The 15316-nt window shown below is 40.8% G+C and overlaps 1 protein-coding gene across 5 annotated transcripts in view; it reads right to left on the bottom strand.

The window, feature by feature from the left end:
- zbtb4 (zinc finger and BTB domain containing 4) overlaps nucleotides 1-15316 on the bottom strand; it is a 36205-nt gene that overhangs the window by 10422 nt on the left and 10467 nt on the right. Inside the window, exons 1-2 of one of the 5 annotated variants that reach the window (XM_088409082.1) lie at nucleotides 13913-14050; nucleotides 13180-13296 (exon numbers count right to left, since the gene is read on the bottom strand). The exons of 2 other annotated variants lie outside the window; for them this stretch is intronic. The gene's annotated coding sequence lies outside the window, so the exon portion shown is untranslated. 2 more of the 5 variants (XM_088409088.1, XM_088409074.1) reach the window with 2 other exon arrangements.

The following is a 15316-nucleotide window of genomic DNA, read 5'->3' as shown; positions in this document are numbered from 1 at the left end:
TGGGACATTCCTGGCAGGGGTGAGTATCTGCTGGATCGGAATTTAACTATTTAGTTGTGAGGGCGAGGAAAGGGTGAATGCATGTGAGTTCCACAGCAACGGAGGAGGTAGAAGTACTTCGACTTTGTAGTAAGTAGAATCGAATGAGCTCCTTTACATTGTTAAAAAAATATGTTGTTGTTCAAGAGTTAGCTAGCTAGCTAGTTTTATTTTTAATTGTCAAGGAGGAAACAGAGTTCCTCAAAGAGAGGAAATGGCTGATTTTGTGAAGCGGTTGGCTATTATAGATTGCACCATTTAGTACCTGGAAACAGTGACGTGAAACAACCCCTTTCCGAAGAACACCTAATATTAGTGCTGTATTGATGAACTAAGGAGTTGGGATGTCTAAATTAACAGTAAAATGCCCTCTGGTGGCCAATGCGAGAAAGAGCAACACGTCAATTGATGCAGTGTGATGAAAGCATTGCATTTTTTTGCAATATAGTACACAATGACATCATGATATCTTCTTCATGAGTTTTAAAATTCTTCTGTCTAGTATGTCATTGTGTGGGTGCCACCCAGTGCCCAAAATGAAACATTACAGCACCATTGTATTCTATTGAATTTTCTTTGCACTTCACTGTACTGCTTGAAAAAAAGTTATACAATCACATATTTTGATTGGGGCATTTTTCTTCCACTGGATATTTGTTTCATTTTTTTTTTAAATTAATTTATTGTATTGTATATATTTATTGATTTTAGCTAATTTAATTATTTTATGTTTAATGTTAGCATATACGCCTCACAGCGTACCTCAGAGTACCGAGTTAAGTTCCAGTTTGCTCAGGCCTTAATGTATGGAGTTTGCACATTCTCCCCGTGCCTGCACGGGTTCTCTCCAGTCACTTCGGGTTCTTCCGAAGAACCCGAAGTGACTGGAGAGTCACTTCTTCTTCTATCTAACTTGAGAATACATTTTTCTCTTTGGCCTCTGAGATAAACTTAGCTTGGCACCGCTGCTGTAGAAGAAAAAGTGTGGTGGTATCGGTACTTGCTATTGGTATCGGGGGCTATTCAACAAGTGAATCTCGTACTGGTATTGGTCTACTAAGGAGTGGTATCGAACATGCAAAGGACAAATACTTGAAAACTGGACTGAAGTGCAGTCACAACTCGCAAATTATTTGCACTGCATTGCTTCCTGCCACTGCCGACATTTGTCTTGCCGCCTTCTGCGACCGGATAGAACGCGAGACAACAAGCTACTTTGCATTTTTCCTTCTAACCGCAGGCCCGGCTGATGCATGTGACTACGCCACACATAAGACCACTGGGCGAGCGACTTGCAACGCTATTATTTATTCAAGAGGGGCAATTTGTAAAACTGCTGATTGGCATGGGGGGGGGGGGGGGGGGGGGGTGTAGCCTGCGTAAGAGCGCAAATGACGCGAGGAGACAAAAATCCTCAGTCATGCTTTGCTGCCTGCGTTTTCAAGCGGCAAGGCAGCCAGGAAGGCAGGCCGCTGTAAAATTCCACAGGCAGCACTGAACAAGCAGAAACTAGGTCAGCACTGTTATTGCAGAGGGAAGAGGAAGGAGAGAAAGAGTGAACGGGTGACAGAAAAAAGGAACGGGAGAAAGGCTGCGTACCAAATCATTCACTCATTCCCTACTCACTATATGGGGATTTTTCTATCGTGGATGATATACTGTAGGTTACTCATCGGGAGGGCACGTCATTAATGACGTCAACTCTGATCGCATGATTACAATTTGGGCTGGGCGATTAAATTGCCCTGAGTTTTGATTGAATTTGAAATCACGATAAAAAAAAACAAACACATTCTTTCATTTCAAAACAAATTTAAATGTAAAAGGAAGGACCAAATATAAAAAAAGAAACAAAGCAAAAGAATAAAATGATAAAATAGTAGTAGAAGTGCGAAGAATAATTGAAAAACTACTGGATGATCAAATGAATTCATATTTTTTTTTATATCTTGGATATCTTTTTTGATTGAATTTATAATGGTCTAAATTCTTCAATGTCAGTTTCTCAACAGTACCATATTTTTCAGACGATAAGGCGCACTTAAAATCTTTACATTTTCTCAAAAATTGACAGTGCACTTTATAATGTACGGATGTTAAACTGTAGTTTGCAGCCTGAAACGATATGAATAAAAATTATCAACAACAAAATGGCATTAACCCTTTGTGTTATTTTATCCAATCCTTTAATCTTAAGGCCTTTCACATCTAAGGTAAAGCATCAAAGAAGACACCGGGGAGCTGAAAATTCACCCGGATGGTGACGACATCCCAAAGTTCAACATGGCAGGCCTACTTAGCAATCGCACTACCCCGGCTACGTATAGACTATGCCTTAGTTATCAAACTAAAAAACTGTGAGAATGAGAAGGAAAATGACCCCAAAAAATTATTAAAATACTGCACAAGGGTTAAACAGCACAATGCATGCTCACGGATGGCATAATCGAATTTTCAACAAGATGGTGCATTTACGGTGCTTTCATCGTAGGAACTTAACAAACACCTAGATAATTAATTGAGTGTTCGTTTTTCTTTGATTAGAATTATTTGATCATTAGGAGCAGACTAAATTGAAATTATGATTCTTAATTAATGACCCAGCCCAATTTTAATTATTTAATTATTATTACAAATATGTTCAAACCTACTTGTAGGCTAAATGCTAAAAATGTAACATTCGCCACAAGGTATTGACGTGAGCAAATGATGCAACATTATTAGCAATTAGCTTACACGTACGTTTGAACGTATCCGCAAGTACGTTCGAATGAGTTTTCCGGTCAAAAAATATTACTTTAAATTGGCAAGTCCACATTTTTATAGATGGCTGTACAAAATGGTGAAGTCATTATATATAGCAGGGTTGAGGACTATGCAGTATAGGGCTCACAAATAGCCGTCAAACACGAGCTTGAGACAAAGAGGAAGAGGAGCATGAGGAGGGGTGGATGTGAAACAGGAACAGCCAGACAACAGTGCGCGCAAACATGCACAACAACAAGCGCACAACCAGTGCGACGCCCCACAGGCCTGAAGAACAGACGTCAACAAAGTAGGCCCCGATTGGGCGCACTTGTCACCTGCGCCCATGCGCGACGTGACGCGCGTTGCTCATAAGCGGAACAACAGGCCCATCCCGGATCGCGCCGCAGCGAAAAGACGTTTTCTTTGATACTCAGATGAAGGTCCATGTACGAGTACATGTAAGCGCACTAGTAGTATAACTGGTAAGTTTGTATGTTTGATTGTTTTTATTCAATTTGAGGCCAACTTTTGGACAAGTAGTATGCAAATAAACCTTTCTTGTAAACTACTGTGCACCCCGAGTAACAAGGGAGGCACCAGGTGTCCATATTGGGCCTTCATTCAACCAGGGATACTTGAAGAGGTCGTAACAAGAAAAGTCAACGTTTTGGAGTTTTTGACCATGTTCCAATGTTGACTTCTCAACACTCAGTGTTATTTTCCTTCAGATGCATTTCAAAGCATTCCTTGCTTATTTTGCGCTTCGGCACTGGCCCCGCCCATGCAGATGAAAACGGTGTGAAATGCGCTTATGACGACAGGAGCAAGACAGGAGCAATTCGTACTTCCCCTACGCCTCCAGCACCGCCTGCGCAAGAGAAAATACACGGAGCTGAGGAGGAGAGATTTTGCACGAGTTTCATTTATTAGCTACAATGTTTTACTGTAGAAATGCTGAAGTGGCCAAAATGTGAGTTTGGGAGCATGCAGCCGAACAATTACCGTCAGGAGTAAATAATTCACCCGCGGGGGATCTATTGCTATGAATACTGGGTTCCCAAGCGGAGTGATTTGATAGGAGAAACACAAGTTTGTGAGAGTGGTGTATTGACACCGTTTTGCATTTTAACGTCAGAAAAACACCAGTTTTTGGCCATGTATTACCGTTAGTGGAATTGTCTCCTTCAGCCGCGAGCCTCAAGACAATGAGGACTCAAGACGACGGATGGATACATATTGTTTTGGACGCTTTAAAATGTCCTTAAGTGATTGGGTGCGTGAATGTTTGTTCGTCCCTACGTACCCTGCAACTGGCTTGCAACAAGTTCTACTGCTTGAAGACAGATGGAATAGGCTCCAGCATGCCTGCAACATTTGAGAAGATAACACGCTCAAAGCCAATGGCAAGCCTCTTGCACAAGCGTCCATCAAATGTGGCCCATACCAAGGTGCTAACCACACTGCTGTTCTGCATTGGTGTGAACCCCCTCACTCAAATAATAAACAAGACTAGCTATGGATACTGACTCGAATGGGGCCACCATCAGTCACCTCCTCTACATGGATGACGTCAAGCTGTATGCAAAGAGCGAGCGAGACATTGACTCACTGATCCATACCGTCAGGATCTAAAGCACAAATATAGGAATGTCATTCGGGCTTGAGAAACATCGACGGATGGTGATTGAGAAAGTGAAGGTAGTCCACAAAGAAGGGGTGTGATTCCCAGAAGGAACACACATACGGATAAGTCAAGTAACTTGGTATCCCACAAGCAAATGGAAACCTCGAAGAGGTAACAAGGTGAGCGGCCACAGTCAAATACTTCCATTGTACATGTAACATATGACACTTGATAATCTTTGGTTCCCAGAGTGAGCAGCCTATGTTGTGACAAAACAGTGCTGGTCTGAAATCAATTACATTCACACAGTGTTGCTTGGATATGAAGTTCAAGCTGGCAATTCAGGGGAGGAAAAAATAAACCAACAATCAAGCAACGACTGTTTTTTTTTTTTTCAATTGACACTCTTTTTCTTGATTGACTGTTTTTTGGCTGAGTTTTTTTTTCTTCTCATCATTCCTCCTCTTTCATGCGTACACTTCCTCCTCTAACGTCCACATCCTGTCCTCTATCACGTCCTCCATTTTTTTTTTTTTTATAAGTGGGCAAGAAAGGTTTTCAGTCAGCCAAGTGAAGTGCTCATCGATGTCACTCAGGAATATTCACAGAAATTGGAATTAGGTACACACATGACATAGAACATCATAAAATGCCTTGACGATTTTGCAATAATTTAATAATTTTAAATGCCCCTTAAGGCTGTAATATTATGGCAGTTATTTTTGTACACATATATTTTGTACTGTTGTCAATAGTGCAGGTGGATCACATATTATTGATTTGATAACAAAAGCTGCGGGCCAGTGAAAATTTGGCCGCAATTGGCCCGTGGGATATGCCTGACAGACAAGGAAAATTGCTTGGATTTACATTAAAAATTTGCGCTAGTCAAGCACAGATTTGTCTAGTTAAATTTAGTTGTCCTATCAGATGTCCTAAAACTAGTTAGCAGAAATTTGATTCAGTGGAATTTATGGCACTAGAAGGAAAGAATTGCTCTCCTAGTGTGCATTGCAAGCGCATTGAATTAACATGACAAAGGGCGTACTAGTATGGACCTAGAGCTGGATATCAAGGATATTGAATAAATGACTTTCCACACAGGCCTCCATTGCGGCGCCCGAGCGACGCGCCGGTCGGGGAATCCCTGACGGCGAGCTCCCGGACGGCTCCGAGTGGGCGGACTTGACGAGAGACGGCGCTCGGGCTAAAAATGTCATCGTCTCATCTGACGCCCGCGCCAGGAAAATGCATGCGACGCCCCCCCCCCCCCCCCCCCCCTACCCCCCCTCCCCTTTGCTATTTTTTCACTTCTCTGTGACGCACACGGGCGCTGTGCGCAGGCACAACGCCTGCGTTTAGCGGCCGGAGACAGGCAGGCCCTACGTTTGTAGAAAGACACAATGATGCAGGCATGCATGCATATATGTATATTATGTCTTTTGTATACATGTTTTTCCTTGTCAGCTACTCCATACAGTCATACAGTACAGTGGATAGAACAGTAGAATATAACGACCAATATTTGGCAAAAATAAATGAATGCTGACAACCAATTAGTCAGCCAATTATTATCATGATTATTATAATTATTGTTGACAAATATACATACACATATATAACAAATAAAATACCGTATTTTCCACACTAAGGCGCACCTAAAAGTCTATTTTTTTTTAAAAAGCTGATGGTGCGCCTTATAATGAGTTGCGCCTTATATATGGATCAATATTGAGATTGGGATTTGTAGATAGAGAACTAACTGATAAAGTAAGAGGATTTTTCTTTTGTGTTTACAGTTGGACAAGTTTGCTCATATTGACATTGAGTTATTATGCTATTGAGAGTTTAGAGTTATTATTTGAGTTATTATTATTATTACATTGAGTATTACTATATTGTGATTGAAAAAGTTTTCAAATATACTGTATCATTAATTGAGGGTGCGCCTTATAATCCGGTGCGCCTTATATATGGAAAAGGTTTTAAAATATGTCATTAATTGAGGGTGCGCCTTATAGTGCGGAAAATACGGTTCATTTTTTGGTCTCTGAACACATACAACAATAAAGATATGAACTACATTCCGAAAATTGGATGATTTTAGGGTACAGTACTTTGTCTTTGAGAAATTCTGCAAAAAAACTGCTGATTTTTTGCTGATGGGAGGTTTGAATGTCAATAGGTATAAATGTACTGATAACAACAACAACAAAAAAAATCGACCAGCAGATTTTTGCGAGAAAATTACAGGATCTTAGAGCAGTTGAAATGCCTCATTTCAAAATACTTTATAGGGACGGCGGGGGTACCAATATCAAGTATCGGTACTGGGCTAACATTATTTTATGATGGCAGTCGATACTAGTGCAGTATCTATCAGCCGCTCTCTTGGAGCAGTTTTACGATGACAAAGTAGAAACTACAAGTTACGTTTGGGAAATTTTGTACATCAAAAGTGACATTGGTACCCGGTATACAGCTGACTACTCAAGAGTTGAATACTCATACTGGTATTGGTCTGAAAAAAAGTGGCATCGAATAGCTCTCATACTTTCTTAACACTCATTTCTACATTCCTGGTAGAAATGGCTACAAACTGCAAATAGTTGATTTTATTTATTTGGATTTTTAAAACTGACTGGATTAAACAAAAACAAAAAATCAATGGTGCATTAAAATAAAATACAGACTAAAAATAAGCGTATTATTATAAAAACATGATTGATGAAAAATGTTATCGTAATATTTTAATTCATTATTTATTTAATGTGTAATTCTTAATATGATAAAAATACACATTACATGCAAGTAAAATTGGTTATTTTTCTAATATTTTGTTTTATTATTTAAAATAAATCAGTAAACCAATCATTTAATTAAATACATTTTTACGATTCCACCCATTTTCTAGAGGCGCTTATCCTCACAAGGGTCGCAGGCCTGCTGGTGCTTATCCCAGCTGGCTTGGGGCAGTAGGTGGGGGACACCCTGAACTGGTTGCCAGCCAATTGCAGGGACAAGCAACCATTCATGCACCCAGTCACATCAAAGGACAATTTAGAGTGGCCAATCCGCATTCCATGCATGTTTTTTAAGAGTGTGGGAGAAAGCCGAGTGCCTGGAAGGAACCCACATAGGCTCGGGGAGAACATGCAAACTCCACACAGGAACGTCGTAGCCAACCGTGACGCAGATGTGCTAACCACTCATCCACCGAGCTATGCAAGCAATTTTGAAAATTAAATATTTAAAAATAAAAGATTCTTTGGGTAACATACAAAGTATTAATTAATTAATATTAAACACTTAATTGTAGTAGTCAGAACAAATTTAGTTGAGATTAATGAAGCCTATTATTTAGTTAAAATTCATCTTAAATGTATATTTTAAAATTGGTTATTCTGCAAACATTTTTTTAGGAAAATCATGTGAATAAAAAAAAAAAAAAAAAAAATCTAAATTTTGGGTCAAAAGGGAATATTGATTGAGGCTTGGATGGGTTTGACCCAACTTTTATTTTGTTTTTCTAAAAGAAATTAAATGTTTTTTACAAACAAACAAAAAAGGTCAAACTAACACAAACAGTGGTCATTCCCTTTTCGGACTCATAATTGAGTAACTTTTGGACCCAATTGATTTTAGACAATGTTACAACTACAGTGGGCCCCCAGTTTAAGAGATCAATCCTTTGAGTGCCGAGAGCTTGGTATGGCCATATTCCCTAGTGAGGCTAGCCTAGCCTAGCCTTCTACGTATTTCTTGATTATCTCCAGCTTCGTTTCCATATAAATCATCTTCTTACTTCTCTCTTTAACATCACTAGCAATCTTGGGACCCGTGGCGAACCCATTCAGGTTCGAATTCAGCGGTAAAATGCAAATAAATATGCTATTGTATGCACTCACTCGGGAACAAATCTTAAACACGCTGCCATTTTGACACCGTGACGCCGACCAATAGCAGACCAGCATCTTAGTGACTCCGACCAATAGCAGACCAGTATCCTAAGGAGTCATGACGCTGACCAATAGCAGACCAGCATTGTTAGCGCCATTAGCAGGGACGCGTGTTGTGACGTTTGAGCAGGCACGCACACACGCTGACCGCCATGTTGGAGAAGAGAAATTGTTTCTGAAGTCATAAGGCGAAAAAAATGTCATAAAGAGGGGACGAAACAACGTTGCAAAGTGAAAAAAACGTAACGTCATACACGGGCGCCACTGTATTACTTAAAAAAGAATGACCAAAACTTCTAAAAATCAATGAAATGACTTACATTTAAAACGTCAGTAATATTCTCAAATGGTCAGGCTTTGCCATTCCTGGTTTTACGGCAAATCTGCGTAACATTGAGGTTTTCCACATAAGAACTCAAATAATAATTGCCATTCTTTTTCTGATTACTGGAAGTGTGAACGTGACGCATTGACGCACCCCCGCGAGCCGCAAACATCCATTATCCCGGAAATAAAAGTTGCGTTGGAGCCGCATAATGCATTGAGTGTCTGTGTGCGCGAGGGGTCGAAGGGAGTGCCGGAGGGGAGGAATGTGGGGGCCTGGGCGTTCCAGCTGGCCAGCCGGCGGCTGGGAGCAATGTGGGACGGGGAAGGTGTCGGTTGGGCTTTCTCTCCCGTGAGGGGTGGCCGGAGGGGCCCGAATCAAAGGGGCGCTTGGTCGTCTGTGACGAGGAGTGTGTGAAGAACCGCTGCTGAACTTTTCACTTTTCACCCCCCCACTTCCAAAGACCAAGTGGAATAGGACGGAGGAGAAGATATGGCGGCCCACGTGGGGCACCAAACCGAACCATTTCTACGACTCTAGACAAAATCCGTTATCTTTGAATAAGGCAGTGCTTCTAAATTATAGCGTAATTCTCCAAATAAGAGATGCACCCCCCCCCCCCCCAAAAAAAAAAAAAAAAAAAAAACGAAGGCCAAAAGTATAGGGTGTGTCCTATAAACGGTAACTTAAAGATTTTTTCTTTCGACACCATTTGAGAAAGATTGATCTGTCAGCTACAGAAGCCGAGTTTTGACGCAGGGATGCATATTTATATATAATTGAGAAGCACTGCTGTAACGCCAAGAGCTGGACTGTGGAAATCAGTTGGGTTAGCAGCCAGGTTATGATGTCTCCACCTGATTCAATTAACTCTTTCAGTGCCAAGCGTTATATGAAAAGGCAACCACTGGAATGCCGGCCAATTTCAAGCGTTTGACACATCTTTCAAGGCCGACGCAATATTGTATTTTAGCACTTTTAGACGTTAGACGTTGGTGGTACCATATTAGATTGGATTCAATTCTTTACCTAGAAAAAGAAAGCAAGATTCTACCTTATTATTCCTTATTCTTTAGTAATCACTGTTAGAAAATAGGTCATTTGAGTGACACCAAGCTATTTTGGACAAAAGGAGAAAATGAGATTTTTCGTGGAAAAATGTGTTTTCTGCACAACATTGACTTTGACAGTTTTTTTTGTAGGATTAAAAAAATCGAAACAGTCATCCCTTCGATAAAACATGAACAAAAACAGTGAAAATGTGTTGTTGGTGGCAAAATAACAGTTTGCGTATATTAAAAGGAGCGCTGGCCACGAGTGTCATCTATCCATTCATTGAAAAAAAAAAACCCTCGTTGATAAAAATTCTTGTCACTGGCACACAACCTAAGTATATTACATGACGAAAATTCTCGTTCATGGCACTGAAAGAGTTAAGAGTGGCAAAATATGGACCTGTGTGCACCGGTTACAGAACATGGAAAGGTTTTCTATTTGCCTCGTTTATTAGTTGGGATTGTAATCATAAACTTGGTGGAAAACGGCTATTGCGCAACTTTGGGAATTTATGTCCAAATGAACTTGAGTTGCGTCGCAAGGAAAATGAAAAACAACTACTTCAAGCGCATTCAACATTACACTGCCGTGGCCTTCACTGACTGCTCACAATGCGGGAAATCTCAAACACACCTAACTTACCCCCAACAAATATTTAACTTACAGTTATGAACACAAGAGATTATGAAGAATTTACAAAAGATGAGATTTATTCTGTTTTATATTTAGGGAGTTACGGTATTTTGCAAAGCACCCCCCCCAAAGAAAGAGAAAACCTTTCACACCCCCAAAAAAATGCCTGAGGAAAAAAAAAAAAAAAAAGCCAATCCTTATTTTATTGCAATTACACGTCACATTGCAAAAACAAAGCCTACGATCCTAAAAGACACCAATGACCCTTTTAAGGTCGTTTTCATAGCAGAACCAATTCCGATTTCATTGTCAACTATCAACAAAAACGTCAAACTAGTTGCTGATTTACAGTACAGAAAATGTATACACTTGTGTTAACCTGTAAGATAAGTTCATTAAAAACTGCCTGTTGCACAAATTTAGGACAAAACACAAAATCACAACAACGGCTCAGAAGAACATTTTGCAATGTGCCTTTAAGAGGCGGGGCTAAGTGGGGCGCATGTAACATCAGCAAATCTGTGTGAGAGGGTCTCGGCAGGAGCTGTGGCCCAAAGCAGCTCTTTTGTGAGTGTGCTCATTGGAAGAATGCATTCAACTAAGGATCTTCGATACCACTATTGATTAGTCACCAATATCAATACCAACTTCGATGTCACTAATACTGTTGATACACAACATTTCAGAAAAAAAATAAACAAAACAATGGCAGATCATGTTATAGAAAGACCTTTCTATCTATCTATCTATCTATCTATCTATCTATCTATCTATCTATCTATCTATCTATCTATCTATCTATCTATCTATCTATCTATCTATCTATCTATCTATCTATCTATCTATCTATCTATCTATCTATCTATCTATCTATCTCGCTATCTCGCTATCTATCTATCTATCTATCTATTACAACATTAAACATATAATGTATTATAAACGTAAAACCCCTCGATTAAAAAAAAAAAACCACAATTTTTTCCCCATTTTGTTCCCTGATTGTAGTATTTGGCACATCAAAAACAAACAAACAAACAGGTAACTAATTAATTGGCCAATTAATTCTCATTTCAAAGTGGACAAAATATTTTTGGGGTCCCTTGACTCTACAACAAAGATACAAATGAATAGCGCTTTTATCCTTTAGTATTTACGCAATTTGAATGGGGCTTTGACAACTGGCAGACATTTGCATTTTTTATTTTCTTTTGTTGATTTTTTTTTTTGAGGAGCAAATTTTTGAAAAAAAAAAAAAAAAACAGAACTGATTTAACCATTTCTCTCTCTCTCGCGCGCGCTCTCTGTGTCTCGCTCTCCCTTTTTCTATTATAACTGTGTTAATGCAAATGTAATGAAACTTCCCAAGGGTGGGGGAATTTTTTTTCTTTTTGGATTTTCCAACCTCAACTCTTAAAAAAATATCATTAATATACTGTTTCCATCAAACCTTTGACTCTACTGTGGCCACTCCTGATGTTAGTTCAAAAGAAAAAAAAATGTAAAACTGAAAGAAATTGTCAATTTTCAATATTAAATTGTAATTAAAAAAAAACTTTTTAATCACATTGCATGGCCTTTGTGCAGCTTATTCTGGTGTACCTGAAACATCCCAACATGTCTCTCAGCTCATCGGTTCATCAGTACGGCACTAATATTAGGCGTTCTTTGGAGAGGAAATAATTTGAACTTTTTTTTTTTGTACTTTTGAGGTTACTTGACCATTTTAAAACAGCACAATTCATGCTGCTGCTAGCTAACTTGTAAACAAGAACATGTTTTTTGTTTGTTTGTTTTTTTAAGGAATGTAAAATAGTTAATCTATTTATACTTAACTCACAAGCATTTGCCCTTGCTCAGTATTCAGCTTTACTTGTCCTTACAACTAAATAGTTCAATTCCAATCCAGATATTAACGCCTGCCGGGAATATTTGCTTCTTCCTTGACAATTGCACCATGTTTTTGTGGTTCAATAAAAAAAGGGTACAATATATGCTATGGCTAGCTAACTTTCAACCTAGATGTATTGTGTTTTTCCGACAATAAGTTGCAGTTCTTTTTATTTATAGTTTATACTCCATAGCGACTTATGTGAAAATTATTAACGAATTATTATATAGTTTCACTTGATTTTCACACTCACGACCACAAGTGGACCCTCGAGGCCTGCCAATTCCGTACTTCTGAAATTGAACATTATCAAAACGACTGAGGATGCCTGAACAAAAATGGCATTGGAAAGAAAATCATGCACTCCAGATTACAAAATGCACGTAGTGAAATATGCAGCTGAAAAGAAACATTTGGAGTGAGCGAGGAACTTTGACGGGAGTGACGAAAAGCGAAAGTTACGCTTACTTGAATGAAGAAAACAGAAAAAAACTAATCACGCTCTAAAAGCTAGGTAGCCATAGCCCTAGTCTATTTTTATTTTAAATTGCCTTTCAAGATGAAATGTCAGTTCTTGGTGTTGGATTTTTGCAAATAAAGTTCCCCTGAAACTCAAGTTTTTTCTACTTTATTATGCTTTTTTTTTTGGGGGGGGGGGGGGGGGGGGTGTATTTTACATTAGAGCGACTTACAATCAGGATAATCTGCCAATGTTCCTTATTTTTTTTAACTAATGTTTACTAAATCCAACAGTACTTTTTTGCATTTGACACGAGTATGACACAAGTATACACAAGTATCTCTAATTATACTTTAAAAATAAAGAGATGAGGGGAGGAAACGTGTAAGGAGTCCAAAAGTCAAACAACTCCGAGCTAAAGCACCAAAACAAAACCTCCCGTCTTACCTATGACCTCTACCCCTACGGCAGTGCCATCATACTTTCCATACGTTAAAGGGGGGGGGGGCTGCTTGGAAACCATGGAAACCATGGAATGCCGAGTCGTTGGCAGCTGATGCTTGTCTGTTTTGGAAAAAAAACAGTGGGGTAGGGCATCAGTTTGCCCTCCAACAACCTCCAGCACAACAACAGTCTGCTAAAATGGACGACACGCACGCGGGGCGGCCCCACAACCAAAACAAGCCACAGGAACACTCAACGGAAAGACATGTGGTCCTGAAGGGGGGTCGGGGGGAGGGGGGGAGGGGGTGTCCCACCACTAAGTCCGTTCAACGCACGTTCTGACCTGTCAGTCCCTCTCCGCCCAGACGCGAGCTGCTCGGACCGATCCAAAAGTTTCACCGCCCGCCCTCGGAAAAAAAAAAGAAGTGCGACAGAGGCCGAGGATGAGGGCGACGAAGGCCTAGTTGCTGGCGCGCGCAAGAATAAGGCCGCCGCGCGCACACGCGCGCTCCGATCGCCGTCCGCGCACACACACCCACCAGCGCTCACGCCCCGACGCACGCATGGCAACAAAAAAGAAAAACCATACACACAAATCACCAGCTTTCAACACCCCCCCCCTTTCAGAAAAATCAGGAAAGGCAACCGAGGGGTGGGCTGACAACACAAGTCGGACTCTCTTCCGCTTATTCTCCCTCTCCGGGTGCCGGGAAGGCGAGCATAGAAGAGAACGTACCTCGGAAAGCCTCCTGCTGCATCTCTGCTGCGATGTGTTCTCTCCCCCGTGCTCCTCTCTCTCTCTCCTCTCTCTCTCCTTCTCTCTCTCGCTCTCTCCCCTCCGTCTATGGTCGAGAGAGGGGAAGGGAGGGAAGGCGAAAGAGAGAGAGAGAGAGAGAGAGAGAGAGAGAGAGAGAGAGAGAGAGAGAGAGTACACAGGCGGCATATAAAGACAGAGGGCAGGAGCAATTCTCACACTCCAACTTGCCCTCGCTCTCTCTCTCTTTCTCTCTCACTCCAGGTTTTACCTCACACATACACCACTCGGAGTGTTTCCCTCATTTTTTGCACCCTCTGCAAGTGAATCCCCACACCCTCCTTGCCTCCCTCCCCACCCAACTGAATCCAATCTTCTTTTTATTTGGAAGTGTTGTTCTCTTCGTCCCCTTACACACACACACACACACACACACACACACACACACACACACATGCACACACACACACACACACACACACACACACTACTTTATATACACAAAGCCCGATGATAGGGCGAGGGAGGGAGAGGCAGAGCGAGCCGCGAGGACGCCATTTAAGCAGTTTGTCATGAGCGTGGCGAGTCCCCAAAATGGCTGAAAACAAACAGGAACCCAGCCAAGTCGCAAAGACCCCGGGCGCGAGGACCGACGGACGGACGGACGAACGAGCAGACACAGTGAGAGACGAGAGAGAGAGAGAAAGGACAAAGTGGCGGCAGGCAAATGGCGGACGGGAATGCGCTTGTGAAGCCAAGCAAAAGTTGGAGGTGGCAGGCGGGGGTCAAAAGTAAACGGAGGCGTTAAATGGGCAGGTTGACGTTGAGTGGCGGGCGTCCTTTGAGAGAAAATAGGAAGGAACAGGCTTGACCTCACTCGTACGCCAGGTCGCAGGTCAGTCGTAGGCCTGCGCGTAGAAAACTGACGATTCACGCTCACCATCACACATATGGGTTATTTAGAATCTTAAATGAAGGTAACATTCGGGTCACAAGGTTTTTAAAGGTTTTCATGAACTGGGATGACAAAAATGAAAATAATCATTGTCCGAATTTTGGACCATATAAATGCATTATATTTTCAAGTCAAACTATATCAGCAAACAGAAAATTCCTTTTTGGCTACGACTACACGTGATACCAAGAATTGAATATGAGCATAATAAAATTACAAAAACATATTAAATATGAAAAAATAAATAAAATGCTTGCAGTCACCAAAACAGCTGTCCCCAAAAGTACTTATTTCAACACAAAATTATTCTTTCTTTCCTCAAGAAGACTTCAATGAATTGGTTGACGTTTTCCTCTCCTTCAGCCATTGTGGGTTTAAAAAGAGGAAGAAGATATATTAGATTTTTCTGCTATATGTGGCTCTGGTGTGGG

Source organism: Hippichthys cyanospilos, chromosome 1 (assembly GCF_059441005.1).
Source record: "Hippichthys cyanospilos isolate Australia breed blue-spotted pipefish chromosome 1, RoL_Hcya_1.0, whole genome shotgun sequence".
In the NCBI taxonomy this organism is placed as follows: Eukaryota; Metazoa; Chordata; class Actinopteri; order Syngnathiformes; family Syngnathidae; genus Hippichthys; species Hippichthys cyanospilos.
Note: the sequence above shows the minus strand (reverse complement) of the source record. Positions and strands in the feature narration are given on the sequence as shown.